The 27,532-nt window shown below is 37.8% G+C and overlaps 1 protein-coding gene across 5 annotated transcripts in view; it reads right to left on the bottom strand.

The window, feature by feature from the left end:
* Positions 1–27,532, bottom strand: part of LOC105394980 (nuclear factor of activated T-cells, cytoplasmic 1) — a 58,297-nt gene that overhangs the window by 21,626 nt on the left and 9,139 nt on the right. Inside the window, exon 1 of one of the 5 annotated variants that reach the window (XM_038120938.2) lies at positions 15,220–15,555. The exons of the other annotated variants lie outside the window; for them this stretch is intronic. The gene's annotated coding sequence lies outside the window, so the exon portion shown is untranslated. Of the gene's footprint in view, positions 1–15,219; positions 15,556–27,532 lie in introns of those variants that run through there. 5 annotated transcript variants of the gene reach the window in all.

The raw sequence follows: 27,532 nt of genomic DNA, 5'->3' as shown, positions 1-27,532 counted from the left end.
TAGTGTCATATTTTTGTAGCGGTTCATACAACACATATTCCTATCAAATTTCATCACTGTAGTACTTATAGTTTCCGAGTAAATCGGCTGTGACAGACGGACAGACGGACAGACGGACAGACGGACATGACGAAACTATAAGGGTTCCGTTTTTGCCATTTTGGCTACGGAACCCTAAAAAGCGAAACATAACGATATGTGACGGGCACCATGAAATAATTCTCATGAAGAAACGTAATAAGTAAAACAGAGTAAGTAGTTATTGAAGATTAAATAAGTTTGGGCTTATAGCGTTACAAGTTTTACGAGTGCCTATAGTTCCAGAAGGAGAAGATCAGGAAGCAATTTTGAAACAGGGCCCATATCGCGAACTTGTTTTGACAACGATTTACGGATTCAAAATGTATTGAATCTGACATTAATTACTCGTAAATGGTACTTAGTTTTGACTTCGCGATACCCCTTCAGTGGCCACCTGACACCTGCAGTAAGTGTAAGACAAGATTTGTTTAAGCAAATCGATTACCACGATACCTCCTCGTATTAAGTTGACAAGAGTGATATTTGGCTTTCAAATGTATGTAAATCGGGAAATATTAGCATTTGAGATTTGCTACTTGGCCTCAAGATGTTTCTAGAATGCGAGCCTCGGTTAAGGAACGGTTTTCTTAGGTACGGTTAATATTTAATATGCATTTTTTCTATCGACATCAAAAGCAAATAAACAGACAATGACAAAAAGTTTCACAACTGTAAGGGGTATATTGTAAAGGCAACCTTTCGGTAGCGTACGCAACGGACGCATCGCATTCAGTATTTTTTGTAGAGAAATTCACAGAAGTGCATCCACTTCATCGACATTACCGACGCCGTTTCTTCATACATTTAGGACAATCCGTTTAGTGCGATACGTACGATATCCATCCATCGATAGGTGGACATGGACGCTTACCTTAATATCACATGAGGTACTAACTTGTTTAAGTTCGGTAAGTTCAATTATGTCAGTAGCAGTTCCGTCTCCGATGTTCAGCCTTGAGTTACTCGTATCTCTTTGAAGACGTAATAAAAAACGTATTGAGTATTCTCTAGCGTTTTGTTGTGACACGCATAACTTTTACACGACGGTCGAGGTTTGAATTGCAAATGAAGTACCAACATAATTTTTTTAAACTTTGTTTATATTTAGAATATTAGGTACCTTTGGTCCAGTTTCCTACTTGATCTACCTAAGTATGAACTTAGGTTCTACTTAACTACAAATGGCCTCATATTCAACGACAAATTAGCCAATCACAGCGCTGCATCCCATACTTAAGTTCTGCTCAACTAGATTCTCAGCCGACAGCTTATGAGTTGTGACCTTTTGAGATATATTGCATTCATCGACGAGGTCCACGCTGACTGAAAAATCTTTCATGGACAGCAGTATGGACACTCAAAGTTTCTACATGTTGAAAATTATGTGTGCTGAAGTTTTAATGTATAATTTTAAAATAGATAACTTTATACTTATTGATTGTATAGATACTTTCCGTATTTCAGCTTATCGAAAATTAACCCCCAATTAATATTACACCGTTTTCCGTTGTCTCGGTCGTGTGAGTCTATTGTTGTTGTAGATAGGGACGCGACGGTGTGATCCGCTGCAAACCGGTTCTCAGTACCGCTTCGTACCGGTATCGTGACTGAAGTTTAAAGTAAACTGACATATCAATAAAAAAACTCTCATGTTATTATAAAGCTAAAGCAAAGCTAAAGAAAGCTAAAGATCGCATCCTCGTCGTACGTCCAGCAGTGAACTGCTACAGGTTGATGATGATGTTATTATAAAAATACAAGATGCATTTCTAAACAATGCATTCTAATTATTGCAGTAGGCAACTTACCTATTAATGCCTATGTAGGCGAACTAGTATTGTAAATAAAATTGTAATGCAAAGAATGAATATCTGGTAAGTAATTAAGGAATCCAAAACAAAGCCGGTTTGGCCCACATCGGACTGAACTTTGAACTTGTAAACTGAACACGTTGTTTGACGAGGAACGACAACACAGATAGCGCGACGAGCCAACAGCTGATGCGCCGCCGACGTCATTCAAACAATGATTTGGGGAAAGCGCGCTCTACAAAATGAAACCAACAAAGTTATTAATGTGTATGAAAGATAAATTTGTGAATTGTATTTTTTTGGGTTATGTTATTATTATAGAGAAGCACGTCACGTTAATGAAGTTAATAAAATTGATCTCAATTTGTGATTATAAATTAAATATCAAATAAAAATAGTATACATGTAAAATGTGTATGTTATGTATCCAAATATCAGGAATCACCAATAAGTTTATTATTAAATGGTTAGCGGGCGATCATCAGTTATTGAGAAACTTTGTTATTTTTGCATTAAAAATGATGAAATGACATATACCGGTGACAAAAGTGAAAATAAGTCACTAAGTTCACATCATTATTTTACACGGGTTTCACTGTCTATTTCTGGATGTGCCAGATAAAATCTTTTCAATTCAAAACGCCTATTAAAAATGTAAATAAATACAGACAATAAAATAATTAAAAGAAGTCACGGTCCCAAAGCTTACACGTGTGTGAAGAAAGGCGCAAGTGTAATAACCCCCGACTGCGGACTACTTTCTGAACATTTCTGTAATCGCAATATCTTCGTAATATGCTAATCGAGTGAAAGAAACGGGGCCGAATTTAAAAATACTTTTCTAAACTTAGACCGCGCATAATGCAAACGAGTTATTGTGAATGTAATGGAGGTACTCACTGTATATTTAGTGGCTTTCATCGTACAAAAATAAATTTTACCCACACGATTGTTCATGCCTAGTTAAAGAAAAAGTTTTTTTATAGCCTGAGTATGTAATACCTGCCTCAACAAAAATTCAAGAGAATTACGTAAAGTAATTAATTATCCACTGACAATAGCAACGAGCGGAGTGTTTTCAAACAGTAGTTGCAGTCTGTCAATGAAAAGAGTGTGGGGTGAACGTCCGATAGCCGGCGGCGGCGCTACAAGTGCGCAATACGCCGCGGAGTGTTTGCGGACCGCCGGTGTCTCCACGGCTCCCGGGGGGCGCTGGAATTAGAAGTGGAAGAAATGAATCGCCCCCGCCCCCCGCCTCCCGCGACACGGGGGCGCGACGTGTGTCGGCGCCGCAATGCTTTTTATTCAGATAGCTAGATTAGATACGCACACACGGCTAGACAACAAACAGTGTAGGACCTTGTGATATCTATCTACACAGATCTGGCATGATAGCGCGCAAAATGCGGTGAAAATATTCGCAAATCTGTAGGTTCGCAATTTAACGGCTCGGAAAAATGATAACATTATCAGTCGAGTTGAGAAAGTGCAACTGATACTACCACTATAGTCTGCTTATCTGAATCTGCGTTGTACTTATTGTACCTGTGTAAAAGAAGTCAGGTTCCCTCACAAAATTAACATTTGTATATTTAAAACAACTTTATAAAAAAACTGGAAGCCAGAAAAATTAAGGAACCAAATTAGCACGGGACAAATGAAACGACAAAATTAGAATACATTAAGGGTCTTCAGAAGGCTTGTTTGCAGTATACAGGGCGATTAATTACATAGGTAGTATTGAAGAGTTCGTCGGTCGACAAATGGTTGCAGTCGGCCGCCGTCGCGCCCCACACGCCGAGTGACGTCCGCCCCCGCCCCGCGCCGCCCGCCCCTCAATTACACATGTCAAGGGCCGATTGATCTGCCAACAGTATTGTATACGATTGATTTCGTGTTTTGCCCCGACTAAGCTAAGGGCTCGTCCCCATTCGGCTCATAGTCAAAACTGCTCACTGTGTCATTCTAGCTGTCGTATTTTTTATGTTAATATTTTTTAGTAATTAAAAGGAATACGCTTTTTGCAGAAGCGATTCAGTATGCGATATGCAGGTACATTGCTTGCACGCACAACAAGCTACAATTAATTACCTTAAGTATAAGGAATCTTTTAGAATTCTATCACATTTCGAACAAAATCACTCCACGACAACTAATTTCTAAACGATACCCAAGACAATCAATTGACCTCTAACACTCACATGACCAGTAGCTGACCTAAAAACGTCTCATCAATGTCGGCAGTTGGTATTGATCAGAAACTGTAGCACCTGTCACACGCATGGCGAATAGATTCAAGCCTTGCCAGTGATGGGTTTTCTCTGAAGGCATGTGGTGAAGCACCTTTCACTGCAGACCAGTGAGACTGGTTGGACCACCTCGCCCGAGGTAGCGGATCACGTAAAGATGCACTGTCGCATTTGATGAAAAACACGTGCAGGAAAACGTGTTACGTATTTGCTGATACCGGTATACGTTTATCGGTATCCATTAGTAAAGCTCTAATTACCCGTGTCATCGGAAGTGTCTGTTATATTTCTGTTAGATATTCTCACTTCTGTTTGTAATGTAAATTAATTTACACAAATACAAAATTAAGAATTAGATAACCCTACGGCCAGATTTTGTCTGTTATTATTTTATTATATTATTTTAGGCTAAAATTGAATTGCCTCTAGGTCGCTTTTCCTTTTTTCTGAATATAAATTAGACGTTAAGTCAGTAATTCTCATTTTTTCGACCACTTCGCGTAATGATAACGCACTGCACTTCGTAACGGTACCTAATTTGTGACATAAAAATAACGGTTTATAATACGAATGTGGTCGGCATCGGCAGCGAGCGTGGCCCTTCTCTTGAGCAATCTCTCGCGCGTGTAACCATCAGCAACTAGTTATTCGGGCCATTTAGAAACCACTTCCTATATAGCGGCTATCAGATGGTTAACTCTCCCATCACACTATAATTTTTAGGCAGGTTTTTTTTAAGTTAAAGATAATTTTTCAACCTAAATGCTTTAGTGCATGTCGTATAAATTTACACTGTCAGCATTCCTTGGCGGGTTGTATTCGTATTTGTTGCTGCTTCAACTGTGTTACCATAAAAGAAGCATGTTTGACGGGTGTATAGAACGGAATACGACTTAAGTATTTATCAGATCTTTTAGCGTTAAGGTTATGTGTAAGTTTTGATGTAAAGCTAAAGCTTTGATATACTTAAGCAAAAGTTTTGGACACATTTTTTATCGATACCATACGAGCAATGCAATGCTCCGCTCTTTGCAGCAAACGATACTTTACAAAACCGAAAGGTCGCCCGAGGGCATTAAAAGTGACATACCATACCATAACTATTATTTGTCAACTTGGCAACGTTATAATACACTCAAATCCGAGTCGAAAATAACTATTCAGTAGTTACCTCTATAACGGATGCTGGAATTAGATAATAAAATTAGGTGAAGCCTGTTGCCCGGCTATTGTTGATCAATAACGCCCGGAGGCGTGTCTGGTGACTAGTGAGGACTACGGCGGCCATCTTTACTGAGCCTGGGCTGTTGCCGGGCTGGTGACGGGCTCGTGGAGGCCGTGTAATGTAGGTGGAGCGTGGTGGTGTAAACGATAAGGTCTCGGCTCTCGTTCATGGGGCCGTGGGTTCTGATCCTGCCATGTACCTATCAATGAATTCTTTAGAAATAAGGAATTTAAGACAAATAAGTATACCAAGTAGTCTTACGGTGAAGGAACACATTGTGAGAAAACCTGAACATCTAGATTCTAGCTGTTTACAGCGAAAAGTGGGTCGCTACAGGAACGTCAGAATCCTGTATTGTATAATAATCCAAATTCATTCATTTTACATATAATAATTAGGTATGTTTTTTGATTTTACATATAATAGTTCCGATGAACGACTACGAGCACAAAAAATATTAAAGTTAATTCGGAAAACTGAAAAATATATACTTACGTATTACTTAATACTGTTGTAGGTACTATTGAAATTTATGGATTGTCCAATAAGTTAATAACACAACAGATAAACCAACACCTTCTAAAACACCATCCATTCAGATTATGTTATTTAGCAACAATTAAAGGGTACAATAAAAATGTATTTTCGGCGCCAAAACTTTTTTTATAATTGGCCAATCGATAAAGTGGCCCGCACTTACACGTGTCACGTGCGTCGACGCGTTCTAAAAATAAACCATTAGTTCTGAATATCTCCCAACGTGTCCGCTTTATTATATTATTTACCAACAAGAAAAACATACCGGTTTTCCGGCGAGAGTTATTTGTACAGCTATTATGAGAGTTTTTTGTTTCTATACGCTTCGAGTCTTTGCGTCACAATTTTGGAATAACCAGATTGATGAGTTGTGAGACAAACACCGGTACTGATTCATCATCATCACAAATTATATCGAGTTAGTAAATATATTTTGTATAATTCTATTCTAATATCTGCAGACAGAAGATTCAGAGAGAATTATGGTCTAAACTGGCATAACTAAGCTTGGCCACCACGCTGGTCCACTCCTGCTTGGTAGGTTCAGGTTCACACATCTAGCCATGTGCTAGATTTTGTATGTGCTAAATATAGATGTTCAGGTTTCCTCTCGATGTTTTCCATCACCGTATGTAACGGTGATCGATGGGCCACGGCCTGGATTTGAACCCGCATCTCTGTCGTAAGAAAGAAGCTGCTGTTGCCATCTCTATTTTTGATTAATTAAGTCTCTTCATTTTAGGGCGAGAGAAGAGAATAGAAAATAATATCCTAATTAGGGATAAGCCAATAGCGAAATTATGAAAGCAATTTTGCTTTCAATTGAATAACAAAATTTCTTTCGTATATTGGATATTCTTGTATTTTCTCTCAACAGGTTGAGAACGAAAACTCACGTTAAAGAATTGAATGACGCGAGGTCGACGTATAAAAATAGCTGAGCGAAAGGTCGCGACAGCACATTATAGCAATACAAACAACTTTCTTCGAAATTTTATGACGACCTTAGACGAGGCGATCGCAGTGTTACCAGGTGTTAGTGTTACCACTTAGAAATAACAAACAAACTACTGAAAGTGTCACAACTCACACTAGTGTTTGTTTAGCGTTGGATTCAATCAAATGTCTACTGTGAATACTGCCGAATGCTGGTATTTTAAATCGTAAACAGAGCATTTAATAGTGCGTGTGTAGCGAATTCATAATCTTCTAGTCATTTATAATATTTATAATATATTTCACCTGTGACAATTCGTATGAAATTGTTTTAACACTGTAGGTGGGCTTATCTCTTTTGTTGACTGTACTCGGTGAGGTTGTTCAGAGTTGGTGTAATAGGGCGTCGGGGGAATGCCCAAGCCATAAAAATTCTATAAAAATAACTAGAAAGTAACCATAGAGAATACTTAATAGTGCTGGCTGTAAAAGACGGGGATTGTAATCGATTTGGTCGTGTTTGTTAATATAATCGATGTCTCGATGTGCAATCGTCGATGTGGAGTGCATTGAACTTTCTGACGTCTTTTGAAACGACTTGCTGCATGAGAAGCCAACACTACCTTCATTTGCGTCACAAGTTTTTTTTTATACAACGCAGATCCCAAATCCTCAGAACAAAGACCGGGATTTTCTAAAGAGTTAAAATATTATTTAAAAATAAAGTCTACATACCTAAATAAATATTTATTGGTCACTTGAATTTTAACTAAGGGCTGATTTTTCAATAATCAGATTTATGTGTTATCTGAGGAATAAAATTGTTGCTGTCACATCTGAATGTTTGTATTAGACAATGACATCAACAATTTTATTGTTCACATAACACTTATCTGACCATTTAAAAATCAGCCCTAAGGGGAGTATCCTTTCACTACGATGATTAACCTCGAGCCCTCTTGGTTTATGTAGGTAATTTACCTACCACGCACTGTTTTGCAAATGCCCTGTCTGTATCAAAGTCATAGCGATACTTAATTTATGAATTGCAGATTAAACCTCTCTAAATTAATCATGTACAACAACAGTGTAGATTTTTTTAAATATAAATCTAAAATTTATCTTAACTAAGTACCTAGTAGGTGCAGGAACATAAAATTAACCGCAGTTGTATTAAAAAATATGAATGTGAGAGTCAAGGCGAAAAACCTTCAGCTGCAGACAGTTTCTTAGGACTACTTACGTAAAAAACTTGATTTGATCTCATTACCAGCTGTGACGCACGACCATCCCCGGTTTGCCTTCGATTCACAATCGATTAAAACGCCTGAGAAAACCCCACACTAATCGATGAAAAAAATAACGTACCACAGACAACTTAAAGTTCTTTTTTAAAAGTGCCGGCCGAGGTAATGCTATGCGAGCTGCACAATAAAAACGTTTAGTTGCATTTTCGATTAATTGTTAACTTCAAGCAACTGTTTATGTATATGCATGAAAATGTCGTAGTTCTATAGAATCTGCACTGCAGTGATTTATTACATGATGTTGGTTCTTGGTATGTACTGGATACTGCGCAGATACCCACATATCAATGAATTATCAATTTACGGATGAAGGCGAACTGACTCTGTCCCTTAACTTTTATGAAACTGCCTGGCAACGGGAAAGGTAGTTGTTATACACTTCTGTACCTTGTCAAACTGACAAACCGTCAATGCTTCAATTAATGGATAGGCGGTTTGTTAGATTGACAAGTTTCAAATGTGTATAGCTACATTACATATGCAGCTGACTGTACTGATAAAATTCATCCTGTATATTTACACATACTTACAGGTACTTTTAAAAAGTTATATAAATCTCAAAAGACAGACTAACGAGGAAGAAAAAAAAGATATAACTGATACTTTATTAACTGAAAAGGGACATTTATATTTTTTTAATAAATTTGACGAACCAATAAGTTTATATTACGGAAATTCTAAAGTAAAACATAGAATTTATGTTAGTAATTGAACATTTTTTTCCCTAAATTGATGAAAAAAATGTTAACTTAAAACTTTTCCACAATGGCTGAGATATATATGTATATTTTTAAATTTAAAAGTCAAAATTAATGAGAAGTGTGGAATTATGTTAAACTCAGATAAAAATGCAGATAAAGGTACGAATTATAGGCGAGATAAGGAGAACGCATTATTCTTACCTAGCATCATTGTTTGGTACCTGAACTAGGCACCCACAGTTACATTTACTGTGTAATGTTTTAAAGAAAAAATTGAATTAATAACTGAATAATATACCTAACTAGATAAAACTGAATAAGTGATAACAATTTTAAAACCTACCTATGTATGTAGGCAGTCTTACAAAGGTACAGTCAGCTTCATAAGCAGCTATGCTAAATATTGAATGCATTTCAGAATTACGAATTACCTACGTAAATTACGTTCGAAGACCCACCTACCGTACGTGTAAGTACAACTTTTCTGCGGGCGAATCACGATTTTTAAAGTTATCGATAAGTAATTCGATAGGCATTTCACCGTAATTTGTATGACATCTTGACAGCGCCGTCGAAACTAATAAAAAGCATACTTACAAATTCCGGTGAACTACCTAAATTACAATTACCTATTGATAAGTGTCAATATTATTATCGTGATTCGGCCCGACGAGCCCCTATTCTATAATTTTAATTAACTACTGAACTGTGCGCAAATCTTCGTTTATCTACAAGGAAAATTAGGTGTAAAGTTACTAGAACTCACACATACTTAATTCATGTAAATAGGTCAAACATTTTCACCAATTTGTCTCGTGTACAGTCACAAACAAATGCTTGTTATGCTGCAAAGATTTCGGTAATTGTGATTCAAATGAATATTACCATTAGACTGTGGGACATAATACATATTTACGGGTGAAAATAAAAATATGTACATACCTACTTAATTTTAATAATTATTTGCAATTAATAGGTACCAAACTATCTAAGTACATTGTAAAACGCGAGGGAGGTGGTCATGCAATTACTTTACGAACTTACGGACGCTTTTGCGTGTGAGTGTACCAACAGTATTTTCAATATGTTACCTAATATACAAATTAAACCAACTTAATAATGAACCTATACTGTACAGTCTTTGTTCAAAGCGCCAGTAATAAGGCTTCTTTGAAAGGAGAACGGCAGTGGGCGTACCGCCTTTTTTTTGGAGCGTTTCAGAACCATGTTTTCACCATTTATTTATACAGTGTAGATAAGGTATTTTCAGTAATTACAATATTTTTAGAAGTCGGGGGAAAAGAATAAATGATAAATGAAGAATATTTAAATCTAAGGATAATGGAACGTAAAAACAAACATATAGAGAACGGAACGTAACAACAGTGGTGCCAGACCTCGGAATATTACCAGCAAATCCGAGCAAAAAAGTAATCGAATAGAAATATCGATACATTCTTAAATACAAAAGATATTTTATTTATCAATAAATTACATGTTCTGCTACTATTTGTGCCAAAACTAGTACATTTGGTTTATAAAATATCATTATATTTAAGTCTTGAAGACTTTTATCCATAGTAAACCATTTTCTTTTTCTCTTTATTCGATTCACTATAATCGATATTTTTTGAATATTTAAATCTAATAACACTGAATCTTGCTTGTCAATCTTGTCATAGTAGTTGTTATTTCATTTTCCATTACCTAACCTAATTATTTAATATTTTGAATACCGCTGAAACTGCTGAAGATATAGAACAAATGTGACAAAGGGGAGAACCAGACCCGGTTCCTGTTCCACCTCCCCGGCAGGCTCCCGTCCCACTTCTTCATCAGGAACCTGCAGAAGCAGCAGAACAAGAACACGCAAAATCCTGAAAATATTTTCTATGAACCATAGGATGATAAATACCTAAGTCAAATATGAGAAGAGCAAGTGCGTTCTGCAGTTCGAATCCCGGCGCTGACATGTACCAATGTGTTCTTTGAATTTAATTAAAATGTATACCATCACACTTACAGTGAAGGAAACCTGCATACCTATCTAGATTTAGCACATCTAGAGAGCCAGGTGCAGGTACTTACACCCCAACAGAGAATAGAATAGAGTAGGTAATAGGAACATAAAATTCCTAAAGTTGATTCCAGGCAAATTATGTTATGTAAATAAAACAATGACCTTTTAAACAGTATATTTTATTTCATTACATTACTCGCCAAATGCATACCCATATAGTAGAACCTTTACATATATCATTTCGAAATGGCATAGCAGATCCCTGTTGCGGAATGGCAATTTAAAACTTCAGAAGTTGGATAAGTATAAAATTATTCCATGATGAAAGTAGTACCTGATCTAGTCGATAATATTAATAAAATCATTATATTTATTATGTACGTTGCACGTCCCGTATTTATTTAAACGTAAACATATAACTTGATATACCTAACATATTATTATCAAATTATTATTCACGTTGTTCGTCTTGTGTTGTTCAAGTATTGACATGGTGTTGACGTTTAGTTGTTGACATGACACATTTTTTTACCATTTCAATTTTTCTGCTCTGGTTTGTCAATTTTTATCATTATACTGAGATCCAACCTAGACATTTATGACGTAAATCACAGAGTAATTGGTATAAACATTACTTCACTTGACGTTCCATTCTTCCTGTATGAATGTTTACGTTCCATTGCGACTACATTTTAAAGATTCTTTTTTTCCGTTTTTCTCTTTTCTCCCAGCTTCTAAAAATCTAGTAATTAATTGACTTGTGTACCTGTACAGTGTCTCTCTAATCATGGTACTTTCATTACGGAACCCGTAGTTTCCATAGTGGTACAAAACGTCCATAGAACCCTGCCTTTGTCCTTTCATGAAAGCGGTCGAAAATTCCAGTGCTCCCACTAATCTAATTTATTGAAAACCTCAATTAACAAAAATATTTATTTCTTAGTTTACCAAACGGTAGTGTAGATAATCATGAAATCAATTAACCTTTTTATTAATTGGAAAGTAAGTGGATCAACTGGCCGGAAGTCCACAGATTAGCACAGATTCTAAGTTTGCACGTGCCGGCTGCTCTGTGACGCGGGCGGGTGGCGGGTACCAGGAGATCAACACAGGAAGGAGATCACTTCAAAGAGACTAGTTATATTATATTGATGTGTGGCTCTCTAAGTACGATATGCCAATGTGTATGGAAATAATACCTAAAGATAATTCTGAATATTAACGGAAAAAAAACAGGATTTTATAAACATACTAATTGTAACTTTAAGGATTATACTTAGGGTGCTTTTCCACCAGAGATGTGCTATGCAGCTATGCTGCGAAGATGTGATATCTACGCTACGAAAATATGTGACCGTTTCCACCAATACTACGCTAGGTAGCTGTGCGAGGAAGATGCGCTACGAAGATGCGCCGCCGCAAAGTAGCTGTGCGAGAAAGATGCGCATCTCGAGCTATGCTATGCTATACTTTCAGTGAAAAACGCGGGCATACTGTAGGTCTGCTCTGCACATACATAGCTACACCACTCGCGATGGTCCATAGCACATATCCATAGCACGCATCCATAGCACACATCCATAGCACGCATCATTCCATACAAAAAACATATCTTAGTTGAATCCGTTTCCACCAGTGCTAAGCTATGGAAGCACCAATAATATGATTGGTGGATATCAAACGCATCCATAGCATCGTAGCATAGCACATCTCTGGTGGAAAAGCACCCTAATACCACATTAAGCATGATATTAGAAAATGTCAGGCGTCTTTGAGGCTAAAATGTCCTTTAATTGATGCCACTACTATGCGACAGTGCTGGACCGTCCTCGATGAATATTAATGTACAATAATATCAGCTTGATTGCTCCGAGTCGCCTCGCTCGTTAATCTGTGTTCCATACAACATGGCGCCGCGAGCCACAGACCACTCTTGCTGAATATTTGCACATAAATGTAACGATTATGTCGTACAATTAACACCCTGTTCATAACAGTGTAGAAAGGCTGCTTTAACAAAAATGCCGGCCAGAAGATTTGTCCGAAATATAATATTTTTCAGGACATTTTGGTTTGAAGTATTTTATTTTCATGCGGGTGAAATGACGCACTTAGTTGGGGGCTTGTAAATGTGGGTAATTGAACTCTTCAGCTTCAATTTATAAATGAAAGAGGTTGTTTTAGGTTGATAAACGATTTCTATACAAACATGTGATACAAATAAGACCAATTATTTACTTTGAGACGAATTTACAACACAACAACCCAATTTAGTTCGATTTAAATAACCGAGACTACAGTACCTCGCCCAAATGCGTGTTTTGATATTTTACGAAAAAGTTAAGAAGCAATATAATAGTTAATAATTATGATAAGTGATAAATAATCAATATTTCAGTGAAGCGAGTAAATCAACATTTAAAAGAGCACATCTATCTAATAAATCGGGGAACGTGTGTGCGTGAATGTACCTAAGCAAAAACAACGAGTAAACATGAAAATGTCTACTTTATGTACCTAGGTACCAGAAATACTTCACAAACATAACTATAATACTTAATTCAGCAAGTGAAGGTTTACGTACTTATTTTAGCTTACCTACTTAGATACCTTCTGTTTTTCCTTTTAGTATATTTATACATGGAAATATGATACGTTTGATGTTATCCTTTGATAATAATAAAATGAAATAGCTTTTTTTGCCGACGACGTGTATAATATGTTAGAATGTAACAGGGTCAAGGGTCATGGTTCTTATTATATTTATACTATTACAAAAAAACTTAGGCGTGTAAGATACAATACAATTGACCGAACAATGATCGATCAAGACACCTCTTTATTTTATTTTTATTCTCCTCTTTCAAATTCAAAAGTATTCGTATCCACAGATACACATATATCAAACTTATAACAGCATTTTTTACAGCGGGTGTTAAAAAATAGCAAAGTAATACGATTCCATTACTTTTATCGGAATAATTACAACTACCTACTCAAAGTTATACCTAAGAATACTTACTTAAAACTTGAAATTCAATAACGTAAGTTTCAATTGCAGATCTTGTTACTTATTTTATTAGTTAAGTAAGTAAGCGAGATGTTTCAAACAAAATTAATTTTCTCATGAAAATGGTGATATAAAATTTCAGTAAGTACTCAACGATGATAGCGTTCGATCCGTGTATTTTCTACCACATCGAGTGTATTTTCTAGCTAAAGAATAAAGATGTATCAGGTACATGTATATAGATTTGTAGTGATATTGAGGTTCCGTCCCGCACTTGATCGGTTTTGTCTTCGGTTAGGTTATTGCGTTCCAGAAACTTTTAAGTTCTCCGGTTTTACCCCACGATAAGGGAAATGCCTTCTACTTACAAGTCTGTCTGTATATGGCAAGTATATGACAATTCAGTAGAAGTTATGTCGCAGTGACAAATGGGTAAAACCGGATGAAACACGCTGCATGGCGGCGGCGAAGATTGCTTTAATTAATTAATAGAAGAAAAAACACTATAAACATTTAAACAACCAATCACAGAACGAGTATTTGATGACGTAAATCCACTACTGCGTGTGTGAGTCACACCATGCACGGGGCTTTATCGCAAAGGCCAGCATCTGTTTCTGCTTTTGTATAGAACCGACAGATTGTTTCTGTTATATGAGCCGCAATGTACTTTATTCTGTCACACGCAGCCATCTATCCATTAATAATAGTTTGTAACTAATAGTCTGATAGAGTATCAGCCAATGTTTACATGTCCTAGTCCTAAGTAGATAGGTAGGTAGTAGGTAACTACATAGGTAGATGCTGAAACCATGAAAAGTTTGAAGAAAAATGATTTTTAACCAATGAATGGAGGTGGTTTTGGATAATGGGGTCGATTAAGAACATTATAGCATTTTCAAATTTTGAATTTGGAACACACTGGATTTTAGGATTTTTTGACGTTGCTAAACTAAACTGGCGCCTACAAATGACACGATTATTTCGTATAAAATAATAATCATTAGAAAGCTAGTTATTGCTCGTTACTGTAGAGTTGCAACTTTGTACACAACACTCTACCCTACATAGGTAAGGGCACTGTTGCACGCAATGCATTTAATTTCGCACTGTTGGCCAACGATTACTGAGAAATTGCACGATGGATGTTTGTTTTCCTCTGATGCTATCATTTTAATTAAGTTTAGCGACACTGTACTGCGGTTACACAAAGTTACCTGAATTTGAGATTGAACTTAAACCTTAACGATGTAGGTAGGCATAAAACCTTAGGGTCGTACGTCTAAAAGTCAAGGTTAAATTAAAACCCTTAAAACTAAAAAAAATATATAGGAAAACATACCAAATTAGTTGAAAGCGATCCAAGGAAACGCACACATACAGTCAATTACAGTCAGAATCACACAGGTTTTCACTGAGTTCGAGAGAAAATCACTGAGTTACTTTTTCCAATACGTCCTACGGGTTTCGCGTCAGTTATTGAACTGAACTGAAGGGCCGGCGTATCGGCCCGGCCTGCGCAAAGTAAATAGGGCCCACGCGTTATATAAATTATAATTACAAGTAATTACCAACAGGAGTCGGAACCACTTGTGAGGTAGGGCTTCCGTAACGTAGGAGCGACATGGAGGCATGCGTCCTCGGAATAATGACTGCGGACAACCACCGGTTGCAGCGAAGGGTGATGTCGGTGCCGGGTGTGAAGGGCAAAGAGAGAGAGGGAGATAAAAGATAAAGTTTTTTTCTATTTTAGAAATGTTAAGATTTTCTCTGGTCTTTGGACAAATATAACTGTTCTATTACATTTTCAATTTACAGGAAAGTTGCCTAGTATACATGTTATGTAGCTATGCAGTTATTCTTGTGCGTAAATAATTGGCCGTTCTGAAGGCCTAGCACGGGGCGGAAGACGCGTACGTCATGGCGCATGCATCCCGTGCTAGGCCTTCGTCCTACCAGTGTTGTCTAGATGAGATACTTAATACATAGTATACATACTATGACGACATGACTGTATCGATAAAATATTTTTAATTTAGGTATACCCCTTTTTTACTTAAGTAAAAGTCTGCGGTGGGTACTTATCCTTTTAGTTGACTGTACTATAATAGTAAACGCGTCCACGGCGCGGCCACGTGCCGTGTCGGATGTCGTGTCGGACCCGTCACGGACGCGCCATTACGTACGGCTAATTACTGCGCCTCACTCAATCATTGGACACCTCGTGTTCACACTTATTGTGAAGAATAAAGCTTATGTTGTGAATTTGTGATACAAAATAAATGGATAGACAAATACACTCACGGGCAATGAATAAGTTCCACTCGCAAAATTCAGACACCGAACGACTGCCCTTTTTTCAAAGATTTCATTTAAAATTTAAACAAAATATTATTGTTTTTAGTAGGTAATATTCTGATGCTCTGTTAAATGTACTTTAATGTTGCAGAAGACGTTATTAAGCTAGTCTTTTCCGCTTAGGAGTAATTTGGTGCTTTTCTGAGTGGAACCTTTTCATTGCCCGTGAGTGTAGTTAGTACATAATTTATGTGGAAGAGGAAAGGATTTTGTAAGAAAGTCATCATGGGCTCAACGCTTAACCTCATCAAGTCCCATACATTAAATAATTAAATCCACCTCATAAATTGATAACAATGCAGACTTATGCATGACCTATGGTTTATCCGCCCGCTTCACAGAATGGAGCGGACGGTCAGTATTCTCAGAACTCATGATGCCCTTTGCAGACCTTGCGAAGGTCATGAGTAGTACTGTTGGTTTCAAATTCAAATGCCATAAGGACACAAGGTTATATTTCCAATGTGATTAAAATCTGGTCCGGTCTGTTTGAACCCTTAGACGCAATTTTTACAGAGCGATAACGCATCACAAACTATCACAACGCACAACGATGGTGCCAAATTGAAAGTTTTCATAAGGTGGACAATACAGAACAATGCCATGTAAGACATGTTGTACTTATACATGCTTATTATAATAATATTTACTTACTTACATGATATTATTATGTCTCTTAGGTAATTCGTATGAAAATAGTAAGTGCTTACCTGAAACAAAATAAAACATATTTTTGTAAATAGGAAAATAAGAATGAGCTATCAATTTAAACTTATAGGTAGTTCTATTATATTTTTTTGTTATGTTATGTTATGGTTGGCGTTAGTAAAGTGGGCTACGGATGAATGAATGGGAGATGCGTTAATTTTATTTTGTAACAAAATGTACAGTATGTACGGTGGCCTGCGCCTAAAAGTATACAGGCGGAGTTTTTAAAATAGCGATCTCAAGCTCACATGCTGCTCAAGCACATCCACATAAACACCACTGCTACCCACATCACACACAACACGTCCCCGGATTTATAACAGGTGTAGCTGGTCCCTTCATCATCAGGGATCGCTATTTTAAAAACTCCGCCTGTATACTTTTAGGCGCAGGCCACCGTACATTGTACAAATGTACACCTACCAAATTAAATGTCACGAGTCACGAGGATCAAATATATTTTTCAAATTCCTATCACTCGCAAGACCATTATTTATTTTATTTATTTATTTTATTTATTTATTTTATTGATTATTGATTATTGATAGTTCTACATGGTTCCATTCAGTAAAGATGTATCTTTCCACACTTTTTAATCACCACATCTAAGTAAATACACATTTTGTTGCTACACATTTATAATAATCAAACCCCGAATTTATAGAGCATTTTTACACTTTAAAGTAGGTTTTTTGTAAATTTACAATAAGGTTATGAATGTTAAATGAATGGCTCAACACATGATATCGTCGAAGAGGTGAAAATGGAACTGAAGCTTGAGACTTTTATATCCATTTAGATAATAAATATATCGAATCATGCGCCTGAACGTGCTCAAACTTTTTATGTAATATAATTTGGAGATAGTCCGATACCTTATCTCAGTAGTAGATTAAATCTCTCAAAACACTGACTCAGCGTGCAACTCCAGGTCTAGACGAAGTAGGTAAGTACTATGTTAAGACATCGGTACTTTGTGATCCCATAATGGTTTAACAATAGTTAACATGTATAGCACGAGCTCGAGGCAGGAATTTTAACTTAATTGTTTATTTACCTACTTAAAACTTGTTTAACAAACGGCAGATATAATTATGTAATTACTTAAAACTGCACATATCTAGCTGGTACGCTAAGTACCTACGCAGGTACTTAGTGCTTAGTACCAATAGCAAGCTTAACTTCAATTAGGTATTTCCAAATGGCTTCCTTTCATTTGTTGTGGCCGCAGAGTATATAGTAAGTATATATAATCTACATCGCCATTATCTTAAACTAGGTATTATATTAGTATAATTTAAATGGCCACGTCATTATGTTAAGTTTATGCTACGGCCGTCACTAACGCCTCATTAAAGGGCTTATGATTCATTAAACACATTAACCGGTAAGTAGAAATTATAATTATTAAGTTAATGTACATTATGGCTAAGTGTCATGTCACATCTTCGTTGTTACAATGGTCAGGGTCCACGAGCTTCCTCTAATTAGGGTATAACCTGCTACTTTTCCACCATTGACACATTCGCAATCAACAATCCCGCAGCACCGTTTAACCATAGAATAACGATTACTACTACTGTACTTGTTATTCTATGGTTTAACTATAAAACATCTATTAGAGTCAGATCCTTACAATTAATAATGTCAGTTTTATGAAAATTATGTGCTTATGTGGCTTATGTATTATATGCAGTCGAGATTTCAATATATTCATATAAATGAAAGGGCCCTGAAAGAAACCAAAGAAAACAATCTAGAGTGTGGCTCCATTCTATTCTCTGTGTGGGTGTAAGTACCTGCACCTGGCTCTCTCAAGTGGAACCTTTGTGCATGTCCCCAAGGTCTAAACTGCCTTCCTAAGCTTGGACCATTTCCCACCACGCTGGTCCACTGCGGGTTGGTGGGTTCACATATCTGAGATGTGCTAGATCTAGATATGCAGGTTTCCTTCACCGTAAGAGCGATGGTATACATTGCACTTAAGTTAAAAGAACTCATTGGTACATGTCAGCGCCGGGATGCGAACCCTCATCTCTGGTGTGCGAAGCGGGCGCTTACCCGACTGAGCTAACACCGCTCTAGAGTGTGGCTCAAAGCTCTACATATAAATTTAGGAAGATTCTTATGCTAATAGAGACAGTCAAGTCCAGATACATAAGTTGTCTGAATCAACACTAGAATTCACGGGGTGAAAATACATATACTGTGCCGGTCTATGCCTGATAGAGACTCACGCCGAGAAGTATGAATTTTTCAATCTAACATCGACATTAATTGGCATCCATCAATCAATTGAAATCATCTTACAGGGCCCAATCGCGAAGTCAAAACGAAGTAACATTTACGAAGTAATTAGTGTCAAATACAGTTTGAAATTGAATCCGACAATCGTTTTCAAATAAGTTCGCGATAGGGAGCCAAAACCGCCGAACTGGCTGAAAAAGCTGCTGTAAACAGATCATAAAACCTATAAATGATTACCTACTTCAAGTAATCTATCAGCGTTTTCTGTTGTTGTTAGCTAACTGTGAATTCATAAGACAATTTCTCTTCATTTAGCGAAAGCCAAATAATTGATAATGATGAGTGAGGTTTGTTAGACTGGAACCAATATGTCCGTCCTAAGAAAATAACGCCGTATAAATATTATTATATTATGGGTAGCAATAAAACGAGTGACTGTAAATTACAGTTCTAAGTGTCAAAATTACTCAATTTGGGTTATAGAATTACTAAGTGAGCGACTGACTGCGAGTGACGAGAAATCAACAGAACAGCAACTTACAAACATTAATTTGAGTTACTTAAAATACAAAATGAGCAGCTTCATAATATTTGAGCGACCTAATATTTGTTTGAGTGTCAACGTTACGTCCTGCATTTTTTTCAATATTTGGCAAATGTATTTTTTATACTGAGCGGCATTTTATCTTAAATGAAGTGTTTCGAATACAAAAACCACTTTGAAAAATACACTAATGAGCAGATGATACTCTGCGTAAAATGAGCTCACATTTAAAAAATAAAAATAATATGAAATAACTATTTGAAGAAACACTATTCTATTAGTTGAGAAATTTTATTATTGAAATATAAGGGTAATTAAATAAAACAATGTACTCCGTAAAATTAAAGTAATATGCATGCATTTATTTCAATCAAATGAACAAAAAATAAAATAAGACGCTTCAGTCAACTAAAAAAAACTTCTTATTAATAGTAAGAAACATTGATAGGTATGAGGAGCCCTACTACAACTCACCTGACTGCGCAACGATTCGTCGCCCCGCCGACATTCGAATTCGCGCGCATTTAAAAATCTGTAGTTTTCATTAAAAAAGCGTATCAAAATAAAAAACATAAGCCCTCAAATAGAATATCAGTAACCAATAATCATTAATAAAGCAGCATAGGTACAAAACTTTGCTCAAAGTGAACTTTTTAGTAGTTCGATAGTATAACCTCACTTAGAAAAGAGCCCCCCCTTATCCGAACGGAGAGTAATTTGTTAAAATTGACGTTCATCAGAAAATTTTATATTTGTACGATGAATAAAAAATTTTGACTTTGACTTTGACTTTGAAAAATCGAATCTATCTTAATATTGAAGTTGCCCTCTGTATTTCCAGTCGCTCACTTAGTAATTCCAGTCGCTCACTTAGTAATTAAGTCGCTCGGATAAAATTTTAATATCTGAAATGGATATATCACAATCCACTTTTTGTAAGCTCGTTCTGGATTTTATTATAAATCAATATTCGTCGTCAGTTTAGTTAATTTTTCGCTTACTCAAATTCATACCGCTCAAGTTATTAAAACAATATGTCATCATCAGTCGCAAAGTTTTTTTTTGTTCGCTCGTTTTATAATTCCCCTTATATTATTTGCTGTCAGTTGTATAATTATGTCTTCTATCTACCAGGTATAAAGGTAAATGTTTATCTGCGTTTACTAAATAAACGATTTAGTTACGCAACTCTGTTTTATCTTCGTTGTCCTAAATAATTATGAAACTTACAGAGCCATGTTTTATCTATCTACGAGCTACAGTTTCGAGGTTAACCTGAAATATAAATTTTTCACAAGCATTAAAAACTTGCACCTACTAGATATTTTTGACAAATACTTATACATAAGAGATAATATTTGGAGTTGAACTTTTCATCTAAATTTAAACCCGTTTAAAGAAACCTCAGAAGCACACAGATTATTATTTAAAGAAACGTTGAAACATAGAGAGTGCATACTCTATGCAAGTCTCTACTAGATGTAGCAAATAGAACAATAATATTATAGTCGTATCAGGGAGTGCTCTAAATCGACGAACGAACGAGAATTGTCGCGCATCGCCTTAATACAACGAGATAATAATATTAGAGTCGGGGTTAGCAGAGTTGCAGTTTTACAGTGCAAGTGTGCGACAAACTTATCTGTTCCGGTAAGAGCGAACTTAATTGATCCATATCTCATTACTTAATTACTAATGGACTGTATATTGTTAAAGATTATCTCGCTGCAAAGAGGTTTCGCGCAGAAAATATGCAAAGCCTACCGAACAGTGTCGCTCACATCTGCACTGGCACTATCGGGATTGCTGCCTCTCGATCTCAGAATACAGGAGGCAGCAAATCTGTACAAATCCAAAAAACTTTTGTCAACCGACTACCTCCCGCCAGGCAAAGAGCTCGAACGGAAAGTAGGGTACCTGGACTTACCACATCCGTCCACACTTACCTCTACCAACTACGAGTTCTTTGAAAACACCAACCCGTTGCATACCGGTTCCCAAATCTTCACGGATGGAAGCAAGATAGAGGGAAAAGTCGGCGCCGCCCTAAGTTGGTGGGAGGATGGAAAAGAAAAACTGTCCGAGACTTTTGGTCTCCACCCGTCGTGCACGGTATTCCAATCGGAACTTTATGCCCTTCACAGGGCAACAAGACTGGTGAGCTCTAGTACGGATAACAAAGTGAACATCTTGAGCGACTCGAGATCATCACTCGATCTGCTCCGAAATCCGAAACTGAGCCACCCCCTGGCAAGAAGCATAAAGGAAAACATTGCGAGGGTCGTGTGCGAGGGCAGGGAGATAAAAATGTTCTGGCTGAGGGCACACATTGGAACTGCCGGGAACGAAAGAGCCGATGAGCTCGCCAAAACGGCAGCTCTACAAAGCACCTCCCACGACTATGACAAAGTCCCCCTGTCCTATGTCAGGAAAAAGATCAGAGAGGAATCGGTCCGGAAATGGCAAGACCGATATGCGACATCCAGTACAGGAGCAGTCACGCGTAAATTCTTACCGGATGTCAACCAAGCTTACCGGATTACGCGAAGTGCCAAACTGACCCCTGCTCACGTACAAATGCTGACTGGACATGGGGGGATGGGAGAGTATTTGTACAGATTTAAACTCAAAGAAAGCCCAGAATGTGAATGCGACCCCAACATCATTGAATCGGTCTGGCATATAATTCTCGACTGCCCCCGTTTCCTTGCTGCAAGACAAGATCTGGAGACATTGATAGACAGGAATTTGGTGGAGTCAGAATTAAAAGATATTCTGGCAGACACCAAGCATAGACCTCATTTTCTATCATATTCAGATCGTGTCTTCAGAGTAGCAGCCAGGAGAAACAGCACCATACCCCGCCCCGACCCGCAATCAATACCAGTATTCCAAGCCTCAGTCACAACCATCACAGCACCACCACAAGCAACTCCTAAAGAAACAGCAACACATCAGCTGTTGGATTGTGGAGAAAAAGGAGAAGCTAGACTAAGACTCCGAAGCGTGGCTCTGTTCATGGACGGAAGCAGTGAAAGACTCGGCATCAGCTTCTGTATCTCAGGGGCGCGAAAGAGCGTGGCCATATCACCCGGCCTAGCTCTCTCCTAAATGGGAGCACATCGAAGGCTACCATGAAGCGTAAAGCCTACGACGCATTGCCAGTAACCCTAGTGGGAAATCAGCCCTGCAGACTAGTGCGATGGCGTAACAAGACCATCGCACTATTCGAGTGGGCCGACGACACCCCGTTCGTTCAGGCATGCTCATGGCTCAGTAAGCTTGGAGAGATAGCGCTAGACAGTAACGTCCCCAGGATAATAAGCGTAGACGCAATGGTGATCGAGTATAGGAAAGGCGAAATTGTTGACCAGCTGGGTTGCCTAAAAGCCTCAAAACATCATGAAATAGTGGTGTACGAGGACAGAGGCGAAGATCTAAGCTTTCTCAAAGGTCATATACTTGCGAGGGGCATTGATAACTGCCACCAACAAGCCGAATACTTGGTCACCGGATCTGAACGCCTACAGGAGAGGATGACCGCTGGGGCTGTCGCCGCTTCAGAACAACGGAACATGGAAAGGAGGATGCACAATTTAACATCGCAAGGGCGTCTCCAAGGGTTCTTCCAGGCTTTTAAAGCAGCTGCCTCAAGCCTTATAGGAAAACCACAGAGGACACCCGAGAGGCGCCAAATCTCCAGAGAACCTAAAACTGGAAAAAGGCTTGCCCAGAGGAAAATTACTCGAGCGGATATGGGCCAGGTGGTCCCACCGAAGCTGAAAACAGCTACCACCTCAAACGACCATCTAGAGAATGCCGCCATCGAATTTATGGCAATTACAACCGCCACAAAGCAGGTAAATCTCTTGTCCTGCAAAACGATCATGCAGACCTACAGGCAAGGGAACGAAAGCCGGCTAAAAGTTTTACTCGAGGAGGCCGAAGCCTGCATATACGATAACAGTAGTTGCCAAGTCCTCAGAGGCAAAATGACTGGAGCGTATATGGCGGCTTATAGCGAGGAATGCGGATTCGTGCCCTGGGAACGCAACATCCCGAAACTCACTCTCCCACACAACAACCAAATGGTGGTCGTAGCTCAGTGTACCAGGATTATGCTAGAGGACAAAATCCTAGCAAAAGCGGAAACCATTAACGCTACCTGGAATAGCTGGACGATGCCCCCCATCGCTTGGGTGAACGGGGTACCTGGATGTGGGAAGACAACCTGGGTGGTAAATAACTTCGATGTGAGCAAAGACACCATTATCACCACGACAACTGAGGCGGCCGTCGATATACGAAACAGGCTAGCGCATAGGATCGGGGACATGGTTAGAACTAGGGTACGTACGATGGCATCAGTCCTAGTAAACGGCTTTAGAGAACATGTCGGATGCCAACGCCTGATAATTGACGAGGCCCTGATGAACCATTTCGGGGCAATCGTAATTGCCGCCCGCCTGTCCCGTGCCAGTGATATTGCTCTAATCGGAGACATCAACCAGCTACCGTACATAGACAGAGAGAACCTATTCGAACTAAGGTACAGTCGCCCAACACTGGTAGCAAACATCACCCAGGAGCTGTTGTGCTCATACAGAAACCCCATGGATGTTGCATACGCCCTAAGAGAAGTATACTCAGGCATATACGCAGCCACAGCGCGTATCCAATCCCTGCAGCTGAAAAGGTTTACAGACGCAGCAATTCCAAAATCCCAAACCAACACTCTATTCCTGACGCATACACAGGAAGAAAAAGAGACCCTGACCAGCCAAGGGTTTGGAGAAGGAACGGGATCACGCGTCTTAACCATACACGAAGCACAGGGATTGACGTACGAATCCGTCATTATCATAAAAACAAAAGATAAAACAAAGTTGCACGATAGCATACCTCACGCAGTAGTGGCGCTGTCTAGGCACACCACCGCCTGCACCTACTATGCGGATGACACCGAGGACGCTATCGGCAACCTCGCTAAAACGGCAATAACAGCACCGAAGAAACGGATCCTCGAGTACAACCTAAAGATGGCAATAAAAAATCGGGACAAAGAGGTCGTTGCCCAGCAATCAAGGCTTTTGGCAACGCAAAATGGAGCGGAATAGGAGAATTTTGATTTTAATTTTATATTGACGGCCAAACAGTATTGCATGTATTTTATAGTTTTGTTATGTATAGTATATTTATATAGCATGTATTGTATAGTTTTGATATGTAGGTATTGTATAGTATATCATGAATTAATATTATCTGTATAAGAACTAACCAATAAAATTAAGATAGTTTTAAGAACACTGTCACACATTAACACCAGGCAAAACAACAGCGATGACAAATGGAGTGTGTGGCCAATGACAGGCGTCTGTTAAGTTCTCTGAAGACAGCTGACACTGGCCCTACCCTTCAAATGTTTGTTGCCATTATAATTGTAAGTGTGACTGTGTGAAACAAAGAAAAAAAAAAAAAAGAAAAAAAACAAATAAAAAACAAGAAATGCACAACTGGGGGTTTTTAGTCGGTTAAAGGCCGACACTACCTGGGTCCCCTTCCCAGGTGTCTGTGTAGATTTTCCTCCAGGAGTGCAAAAAAAAAAAAAAATTAATAATAATATATAGGTATACATATATATATATAAAAGATAATATATATATATATTATAAGCTTCCACATTGAGTAGTGAGTAGTTAAAAGATGAAGATAAAAAACAACCAAACTCTCACAATATATCGATCTCTCAAAAAGGCACGGACATAAAGTCTGTGGAGTGATAATAAAATCTTTAAAAAAAAAAAAAAAAAAAGATTATATGGGTTTATTAACAATACGCGCAAACTTAAAATCTTATAGAATGAAGAAATATCAGACATTTATGTGAGCCCTCATGCACCGGAATAGATAAGTTTGTGGCACTATACATTTCCTGACACCCTGCCATGGATCACATTTAAAAAGGAGGCGCATGTTAGAAGAATCACTAGTAACCTAGTAACGTATACGTAACGATGTGCCTATGTTTTGTAAACTGTCACATCACATGAGTAGCGCGTTTTTCTCACAGCCGAATAAAAAAGGAGGCCGTTTATTTTTGGAAATATGCAAAGTAATACTACAATCTCTACATGCGCAGAAATGAGTATAAACTACTAGTTACGGAGCCAAGATGAGGGCTTGGAGGAAAGTGGACCTTATCCGCCGGTGATAGAGTCGGTCGGAGACAGCGTTATCTGTCTCGCGCTCATGCTCAAGGCTACCACAGACACGTAACTTCAGAATTTAGTAAAGATAAGATAAAGTACAGAAATTACTTTACTATTACTTCAGCTAGTGCGAAGCTCGCTCTATGTAACTCCAACCTCCAAGTATGACAGATTAGTTGGTGATGTAGAGATGTAGGTACTTAGGTTCATCTCCTCGATATCTATCTACGCAGGTTGGGAGCGATTCTGAAGGCACAACATTTAATTTTAGAACTGTCAGACTGACAATTTATGAATTTAGAACCAATAACCAAACACAAAGTCGATTTTTTAAATAAACTGTTGTCAATTTTTTACTCAAAATGTTCAGGGTATCGGTTATCTCTATCTTTAAACGTTAAATTTATAAATAAATATTGAGATTGTTTAGTGAGCGCTTAGCAACACGATGTAAACACACGCCTACTGCCGGGGCTCGTGGTCGATACTCGTGGAACATCAAATTGTACTTTACTTTTTATAAATACCAACTGAAGAAGTTCAAACAAAGCATTCGTTTCTATGTGGCTCAATTATTGCGTTACAGTAGTGTAAATACCTACACCACCTTATTATATACTTACATTTGACATGAAAAAGAGGCGTGTGTGTCTCTATTTCAAATAAATGGATTATACTGATAGATAAGATTGTGACTATTTGTGACGTTAAAATGACCAAAATAGATATGTCTTCACACGGAATGATAGGTATTTTTTGCTATGAAAAACCCTAATATACTTGTTTCATGCCAAATTGCAGAATGATTATACATTTCCGAACGTACGGCGCACCTGACAACCATATTCGTAGGTTTGCGGACACCCTTACACAATCTCAAGGTTATTACATGACTGACAGGTTATTTATAGTTGGGGAAACCAGCCGCATAGTATCACAAGCCTTATCTTGTGGAACCTACTTTACAGGTTGATGTAGAATGTGATGCATCTAGTCTTGCATACGCTTTTGATAACGGTTCCCAAGACGCCACGTTGAGACAAACTGCCTTATAAAAAAGATACCCAACGGGCTTAACGAATAATTAAATTAATTTTGGATAAAAAAATATACATAAATAGTTTGTCATGAGAAGAAAATATGATTATAGCTTGATGACGCTTTCTGCATTATTAAAGTACATTTAACAGAGCATCAGGATATTACCAACTAAAAACGGTAATATTTTGTTGAAATTTACAATGAAATGAGACCCGAAAGAGGCGTAAGAGAGGAAGACCAAGAAAGACGTGGCTGGATTGTGTCAAAGAAAATATGAGAAAGTGTGGAGTGAATGAGGGATATGACAGGGAGAGGATAGGGTAAAATAGTGGGAAAAGCCGACCAAATAAGGAACAGGCTAGGGAGATGAATATAAAAAGTAAGTTATGGATCATCTATGTAAAATCTTACAAAAACATGCCTTGCTTAATTATACTTAATAATAAGTAACTAATAATGAATTACCCTATAATTTTCTTCTCTAATGAATGCATAGACCGCGAATCCTTTTTTCTGATTTAATTTAAAACATTATTTTTGATACATCT

This window comes from Plutella xylostella, chromosome 4, assembly GCF_932276165.1.
Source record: "Plutella xylostella chromosome 4, ilPluXylo3.1, whole genome shotgun sequence".
Classification (NCBI taxonomy): domain Eukaryota; kingdom Metazoa; phylum Arthropoda; class Insecta; order Lepidoptera; family Plutellidae; genus Plutella; species Plutella xylostella.
This window is presented reverse-complemented; position numbering and strand designations above follow the sequence as displayed.